At 34.0% G+C, this 9,069-nt stretch overlaps 1 pseudogene; it reads right to left on the bottom strand.

Moving 5' to 3' along the window:
• Positions 1 to 1,177: 1,177 nt before the first annotated feature.
• LOC114391653 lies at positions 1,178 to 4,647 on the bottom strand (annotated as a pseudogene).
• Between the last annotated feature and the right edge of the window lie 4,422 nt (positions 4,648 to 9,069).

The following is a 9,069-nucleotide window of genomic DNA, read 5'->3' as shown; positions in this document are numbered from 1 at the left end:
AAAGGTTGTCTACCAAGAATCAAGATGGTTCTATGGTGAGATGTCTTCCCTTCTAAGAATTAAATTACTCTGTGGATTAAGTCCACCTGAAGATGTGAAGAATACTTGGTTTGTCTCTCCCATGAATAAGTGGGTGTTGTGGTTGAGTGAGTGATCTCCAAGCCAAGACTAAGGGTGATGTTGTGGTGAAAAGATGTTGAAAGTCCAACAGGTGGCTGGCAAGGAAAGTCCAATAGAGAATTGACAAGGAAAGTCTAACAAGAGTGTCGACAGTTGTAAAAATCAAGCCAACAAAATCCAACAGTTGGCTGGTCAAACACGTTGATTGTGTTAGTAGAAAATCTCATTTTGAAGAGTGAGAACTAGACATAACACAAGATTATGGTGAACCAATATAAAATCTTTGTGTTGAATCCTTTGTTCCTTTCCTCTTCACATTGGTATTTGTTATCATATATACTACATCTACCTCAGAACATTCTGAGCATTAGAATGACTTTCATTAGAATGCATATATAAGAGAACTTTCATAACAAGCATAGTTGTTTTGTACAATGACATATTTGTACTAAATCAAGTTTGTGATATTAAGATTTATTTTAAATCACTTCAATTATATGCATTAGAGTATGAATGCTTTCATAAAAAATGAAAACAATTTTGTGTATGAAAAACTAAAGATATTCTGAACAATAACTTTCTGAACATAACATTTTGAGTACTGCATTTGCATAACATAATCTGAGATTTTTCATTATAACAATATTATGATAAATATTTTTTATTTAAGTAATTATCTTCTGAACTTGAACAAATGTGCATTGACATTAGGTTCACATAATCATCTCAAACATTTAACAATGAAGGTTATGTCTAACCACTTAACAAGCTTGGTTGTCTAAGTGTTTAAACCTTTATGTCAAGGCTTTTTGAACTCCAAGATAATCTTGAGTAAAAGTTCAGAAAAGTTAAAATTTCAAGAAAAGTTGATAAAACCACAATTCAACCCCTCTTCTTGTGACATTCTGATCACTTCATATATCTCTTTAGAAACAATTGTCCACCAAGTAAGGAAAGTGACCTTAGAATCCTTATCCACCACGCAAATAGTTCCTAAGACTTTCTTAAATGTCTTATCCACACCCATTTTTATTACTTTCATACAAAGATTACTATTCTAAGAACCAAATCCACCCATTGCCATGTAGGCCCACAGAAAATTTGTCTGAATCATGATTCTAAACTTGTAATCTCTAGTTGAAGGATCTTCGTCGGTGACAATAGAAAGGCCTCAGAATTTGCATGCACTTTGAATATGGTCATTCACTTGGTAATAGTTGTTGAATGCATAAGAGATGTTACCACGAGCATCTAACCCACCACATGAAGTTTGATATCCAAGACTTGTGCAATCTGCATTTTTTTACTAGCATAAGACACACTTGGTGCCACTTGATCATCATTGAGGTTTTTGCTGGGGTTTTCATAATGCACCACTTTTGGGGCATATATGCCACCCCAATAGCACCAATAAGACATTGACTCTTGATCTATGTTAAGTTGGTACTTTGGTTTCCCATCATAGTAAAACAACCTCTGTGTCTTTCAAAAATTAACTAGCTAAATGCTTTTGTTATCTTCATCTGTTAGACTAAACAAGTAAGCATCCATAGGACCATGCCTCATTGGTGTCCCCTTTCCGATGTAGCACGACATGAAGCCTTGGTTAAACCGTTGTCCATATCGAAGGTTTGCAATTCTCTCTCCATATGCAGGCCACCCAACTTCTCTTACAATTATGTGCATGTTTCCAAAACCATTCTTCCATAGTGCCTGTACTAGAGTATCATGGTTGGTATCAAAGACATTGTCATAAATCCTTCCATCTTCATTTATGGGAGATTGAAAGCCATTGAAGAAGGCATAGTCAATAGGAAAACTACGGTCTGAGTAGAGGCTGATGAAAGGATGTCCTAACAATATGTAGCATTGCTCTAGCTCAAGAACTTGACAATATGCACCATGATATCATGGATGTCTTGCCTAAAGTCACCATTAGAAGGTACTTCTGCTACATGTTGGCTTTTAGAGGGACTGTGACTTTAACCTGATTACCTAAACCAGCTTTCACAAGGGCTGATTGGATGATTTGAAGATCTGGAACTATCATAGCTTCAAAGGTACCATTTTAAGTTGACAAGGTTCATTTCCCACTGCAACATACCTTGAAAAAATTACAAGAAATAATGTTTTGTTGGGATTTAATTCCAAATATAGGGATTTAGTCAATCAACCTAATTTTATTCTATCAGACAATCGTCAATCCTAACCACATGCTTTCTATTCATGTAGAGAAAAAGTACTGTACAGAGATAAATAGAACCCCTTTGTGTTCCCATACCCAAAATCATGATTAAAACTATATGTGAAAGCGTACCTGGATTAGCCATAATGGAATGATGATGATGAAAGGTTGATCGGAAAATTGGTTTTATGATCTTCCAATTGTAGAGAGCCCTTCAATTCTTTCTCTGAATTTTCTCTTCTGATGGGATAAATAGAAATTGTACACATTGCGCTGCTCTCTATAAATGGGGACCATAACCTCTTATATTGGTAGTTGTCATCAGTTACCCCAAATTCGATAATTATAATTTGGCCCCTCATCAAATTATAATATCACTGGTATCTACACAATTATCCTTTCATGACATATATGTCCTTAGCCATACTTCTATATTGATTAGACCACTTTAATATTCTTGCTAATTATATAATGACCCTAACTCATTCAATTATGTGATATATATATGTATGACTCAAAATTGCTAACAATCTCCCACTGGTCAACTATATATATATATATATATATATATATATATATATATATATATATATATATATATATATATATATATATATATATCCTTACAATCCTTGTGAATGTGATAGACTTTATGAGCTCAAAATTTGCCATTACATGCCTTGAGCATATTCCAAAAATCTTGTCCATTGATTACATCCTCATGTAGAAGCAAAGCAGTTTTCATTGTATCAATCACAACTAAACCCATCAATGATCACTAATGCTGACAGAATCAAATGACATAGACTCATCATGAAATGTGTAGCATGAAAATTACGTGAAGCTGGTCTGTACACGTCTATTTTCAAATGGTCCTACTTTACCTCAATAAGATCATTTAATAACCTTAATGTACAAAGTGTAATAACTAAATAATAAACCATATTTATATATATAACCAAATATATCCAAAAGTCAATGTATGCATACATAAAATCTAACATAGAACATAAAATAGATAAAAGTGACTAACTCCCACTAAACCAAAGATTCCTCGAAAACACCCATGTGAGCAACATGCTCATGAAAGCCCTAGGGTGGAAGTCCCTTAGTAAGAGGATCTACTATCATGGAGTTTGTCCCTAAGTGTTCTATGGAAATCTGTCCACTCTGTACCATTTCCTGAACAACTAGGAACTTGATGTCAATATGCTTTGACTTGGTCGAGCTCCTATTGTTATTAGAATACAATACAGTTGATTTACCAAGAGTGAACTAGTTCCAACAATATCTGAATTAAAAGAAAACCTGAACACATTGTTTCTGAATGAACACAAATAACCCAATTTGTCCAAATAAGAAACTGAAATCAAATTCTGTCTAAATGACGGTACAACAAAAATGTCTTTCAAATCCAAATAAAAACAATACATAATAATAATCTAAAGTGCCCTATAGCTTCCACTTCCACCTATTTACCATCTCCAACATAGATCCATCTTTCAGAATCAATTGGCTTCCGGTAGCTTAGGCAACCCTGCATTGAAACACTGATGTTAGTAGTGGCACCAAAATCTAACCACCAAGTGTTTCTAGGTACTGAAGCTAAATTGACCTCAGAACAGACCAAAGTAAGAAACATACCCTTCTTTGCACACCAAGCATGATATTTGGTACATTTCTTCTTTACATGTCTAGGCTGACTGCAAAAGAAACAGTTGTCACCCTGATTTTGTTTCTTTTGTGTTGGACCCTTAGCAGCTTCATTCTTGGGCTCCTCAGTTCTTTTCCTTTTGCCCTTGTCTTTAAAGGTACTCACAACATGAGCACTTTTAGTCATTTCTTGCTTCAGCCTTTCCTCTTCTTGCACAATATGAAATGAGTTCATTAAGAGACCATTTCTCCTTCTGACACTTATAACAGATCTTAAACTCAGTAAACTGTAAAGGTAGAGAAATCAGCACTAAATGAATAAGCAAGTCTTCTAATGGCTCAAGCTTTAGTGCCCTAAATTTTGAAGCAAGATGTGACATTCCTATAATGTATTCACTGTCATTTCCTCTGCCTTGATACTTCATGGAAATCAAGTTCTAAAGGAGAGTACTTGTTTCCGCCTTATCGCTTTTTGCATAGCGCTTTTCAATTTCATCAAGGAATTCTTTGGCACTAGTTATATCATCTGAAACAGTACCCCTAACGACCTCAGGAATGCCACGCTTAATGATCATAAGACTCATGCGATTTGAGTGATCCCACTTCTCATGAAGTTTCCTCTGTTCAGAGGTACTTGAATCCGTAGGAGAAGGGGGTTTCTCAATCCTTAATGCAAGGTCTAGATCCATGCAGCCAAGAACAATTTACATGTTCTCTTTTCGGTCCTTAAAATTTGCACCATTAAGAACTGGAACTGAATTTAGATTAGCAGATATAGAAGCAACAACTGAAAAGATCAAAACAAAAATACAATAAGCTCACATAGCAGTCATCAATGCATTTAAATAATGGTATATCTCATCTCAAGATATCTAGAGCATCGTTAATATCAAGTCTTGGACAGTGGTATTAATTACTAGTGATATCCTTGTTGTAATGTTTAAACATTGATAATAAAAGCATGTCAAATAACCTGATAATTATCACATGTTTAACATCTCAGAGGTGTGTAGGTAACTGAGTTAAATGGTAACTTTCCTTTGTCAATCATCATTCATACAAATAATCACACACGTTAACATTTAACATTTCTCATGAACAATCTACACAAGAGAGGTCACTTTGGTGATATCTTGATTCAATTAGCTCATTTATATGCTAAATAATTAAAATGATATACCTGAATTTTGAACACTGATGCACCAAATTCAATATTAAAATGTTTCTTGAGTAAATTATTTTAACTTTATTTATTTATTTTAAATTTTAGAGGCCCATGATTATTATTTTAATATACTGCAGCGGCCTCTAAAAGTAAGAACAAACACATAAATGATGCATTTAAATTTATACCAAATGCTTTGTATCATTGTTCATTCTGCAATAATGTGATAATCTTATTTTGTTTACTCAACACATTGTACCTAATGTGTGTATGTTGTCCAAACATCATACATGAATCAAGTATGAGATGCTCTTGGGATTTAATTCCAAATATAGGGATTCAATCAATCAGCCTAATTTTATTTCTAACAGACAATCATCAATCCTAACCACATGTTTTATATTCATGTAGAGAGAAAGTACTATACAGAGATAAATAAAACCCCTTTGTGTTCCCATATCCAAAATCATGATTAAAACTATAAGCAAAACCTTACTTGGATTAGCCATAATGGAATGATGATGATGATGAAAGGTTGATCGGAAAATTCATTTTATGACCTTTCAATTGTAGGAAGCCTTACATTGTCATCTGTAACAGCCGTAACTTTAATAAGTAAATAAGAAAATAATAAATTAATAAATTAATACACAAATAAATAAGAAAAAATAAAATAAAAATTATTAGGTCATAAATTCCCACTATATAAGCCAAATGTTAACCTAGAGCAGCTTTTTGGAAAACACATTCTGTTCCTTTCTTCTTTTCTGACGCACAAAAACCCTAACAGAGCAATCAGAGGAGGAGCTCTAGAGAGCACCAGAGACGTCACCATTGCTAACAGAGAACATTTAAGCGACTACCTCGAGGTAAGGGATGAGTTACTAACGCTTGGGGATTAGAATGAACATGTGTAGAGATCCCTAGAGGATCAATTTTTGGGTTATTTTGGGGTGTTTATGAATTTAATTATGTTTTCATGTTTAATCGCGGATTGAGTGTGTTTGATGAACCAATTGGTGTTCTGTTGCGAGTTTGTTGTAAAATTGATGTGTTCTGTTGCGAGTTTGTTGTAGGATTGATGTGTTTCTGTGTTAGGTGTGTACCTTAGGAATTAGAATTCTTTATAATTAGCATAAAAATTGTGTGGTGGTGATTTTGTTTATACCAGATATGTTGGCCTTTCAATCTTGTTCCTGTGCTAATGTATATTGTGTCCAGATAATTATTTTTACACCGCAGTGTATACGTGTACATATATATTGATACTGTTTTTTTACAAACTGTATATTTTATTTCACGTGGGTGATTTCTTGTCATGAAATTCATAGGTGTAAGGATTGTTGAATAATTGAATTGGCTAAAATCATTTAAAGAAATTAACTAAAGTTGTATTCACATTGTAATTAGGCATTTTCTTGATATTGGCAACTTAGTTAAAATATATTTAAAATATAGGTATACATGTTGTTCATAGAAATCAATATGAGTATATATTTTATTGTTATATATAATTTGTATTTACTTAATAATATATTTGATATTATTGTGATTACTTTATATTAATATATATTTAATACTTTTTATATGTTATATATAATATGTACGTTTACGTTTACGTTTACGTTAATATATATTTTGTTATATATTTCGAATATAATATACTTATATATATATATATATATATATATATATATATATATATATATATATATATTATGTGTATTTTATAGTTACTTGTTTATAAGCCTTGAAGTTAAATATTGTATGTTATTATTATTATGATACATTGTTATCTAATTGTTGAGTATATTTTGTAATTAGTTAGAGTGTGAAATGTTAAACTGTAGACATGAAACATGGTTGTGAATGAGTGTGTGATTGATATTTGTAGTGATATTACTTGTCATGTGAGTTATGAGTTATACAGTAACCCGACCAGTGTGTACCTTGAGAGAACTTTTATGCGCAGTGTTAAAGAAAATTGTAGGATTCCTAGTTAGGATCCTGAAGGGTTAAACTATAGCGCAATTTGTTAAATATGTTTGGAATATAAGAGTAAGGTCGTGGGTATTATATAACTCATAAACAGTGTCTGCGTGCAAATAAAATAAATATTTTAGGGGTTGGACCTGAATCAGGAAGGTGAGGCCCAAACGGATTCTTCGGAGTCTAGGCCTTGGGGGTAAAGATACTCGGTTTGAGTGCTCCTTTAAGCTCATGTTGATCCCATGTGGTTGGGGCATTCTCGCAAAACAGAGTAATCCTGACTGGTCACCTTATGATGTTACTTAGTGAGAGTGACCGAGTATACCCATTGTGTGGTGTGCTTTGTCATGTACTCCTAAGCGCTCCAGTGTTGTTTTTTCACTAACATGGTACCACATTGCATATAGGCTTGAGTCTTAGTATAATTGTTGCATAACGCTTGTGTTTGAATTTCATTGAGTTAACAATTGTGGTTGATGTTATTTTATGGAGTGTGTAAACTTGAATGGGTGTGAATAATGTGTGCGATTTTGTGCAGTAATGTTATTTATATAAATTCAGCTTTAAGTATTATATGTTTCACATGCTCTAATGTTTTATTATATACGAATGTGATAACTCACTCCCGGTGTGTGTTTGTGTTTGGGCTGATTGCCACTTTGTTTCAGGTGAGCCTTCATATGATGAGTCACATGCTAGAGATGGAGAGACTTAGTCTGTGATAGGGATTATGATTTACTGAATGATATAATTGTGTTATACTTTTCTACTTTAGTTTCTTTTTATTATTTATTTAGAGTGGACGACCTTGTTTTGAGCCGGGATAATCTTATCTTTTATTAAAAAAAAAATATTCTATTATGTTTTCACTAAGTGGATGTGAACCTTTATCCTTTTGAATTGATTAAATTAAATGTGTTTAAAAAGAAAAATTATTAATTAATTTTGCATGTTTTTTTTTCCTTCTTTTATTATTATGTGTTTATAATCTTTTAATTAAATTTTTTTATGATTTATTTAATTAGTTAGTTATAATTGTAAGGGTAGAGGGTGTCACATTTAGTGGTATCAGAGCAGGTCGAACCTTTCGGCCATGTGTGTTATGAGCTTTCTGTGTTTCCTTGTGTACTCTGATGTGTTGTGTTTGTTTTGTTTGATTAGAGGTGTACTCTATTGTGTTGGTATATTTTTATTTTATTTTTTCTTCTTCAAAGTTTTGTTTCTTGCATGACATAGGAAGTAATGGCTGCGAGAAATGAGCGAGAACGACTTCTTACCGAGGCCTTGAACAACTTGGCGCAAGTTATGGCCAATCAGGGAGGCGGTGGAGGAGCAACTATGTACCATGGGTTAGATCGCTTTCAGAGGAACAACCCACCTACTTTCAAAGGGGGTTATGATCCTGAGGGTGCTGAGGCTTGGCTGAGGGAGATTGAGAAGATCTTCCGGGTGATGGAGTGTCAGGACCATCAGAAGGTGTTGTTTGCTACTCACATGCTAGCAGATGAGGCGGAGTACTGGTGGGAGAACACTCGCCCACGTTTAGAGGGAGCAGGTGGTGTTGTTGTCCAATGGGAGACTTTCAGACAAACTTTTCTGGAGAAGTATTTTCCAGAAGATGTGAAGAATAGGAAGGAGATGGAGTTTCTCGAGCTGAAACAGGAAAGTATGACGGTGGCAGAGTATGCGGCGAGGTTTGAGAACCTTGTAAGGTATTTTCCTCATTATCAGGGGGAAGCTAGGGAGAGGTCCAAATGCGTGAAATTTGTCAATGGCCTTCGACCAGAAGTAAAAATGATGGTTAATTATCACGGTATTCATAACTTTGCACAGTTGACCAACATGTGTAGAATCTTTGATGAAGATCAGTGGGAGAAGACTGCTTTTTACAGGAATGCCAATGCTAGTCATGGGAAAGATAAGAAGCCTGTGACTCACAATCGTGCTAAGCCATATT

This window comes from Glycine soja, chromosome 17 (assembly GCF_004193775.1).
Source record: "Glycine soja cultivar W05 chromosome 17, ASM419377v2, whole genome shotgun sequence".
Lineage (NCBI taxonomy): Eukaryota > Viridiplantae > Streptophyta > Magnoliopsida > Fabales > Fabaceae > Glycine > Glycine soja.
Note: the sequence above shows the minus strand (reverse complement) of the source record. Positions and strands in the feature narration are given on the sequence as shown.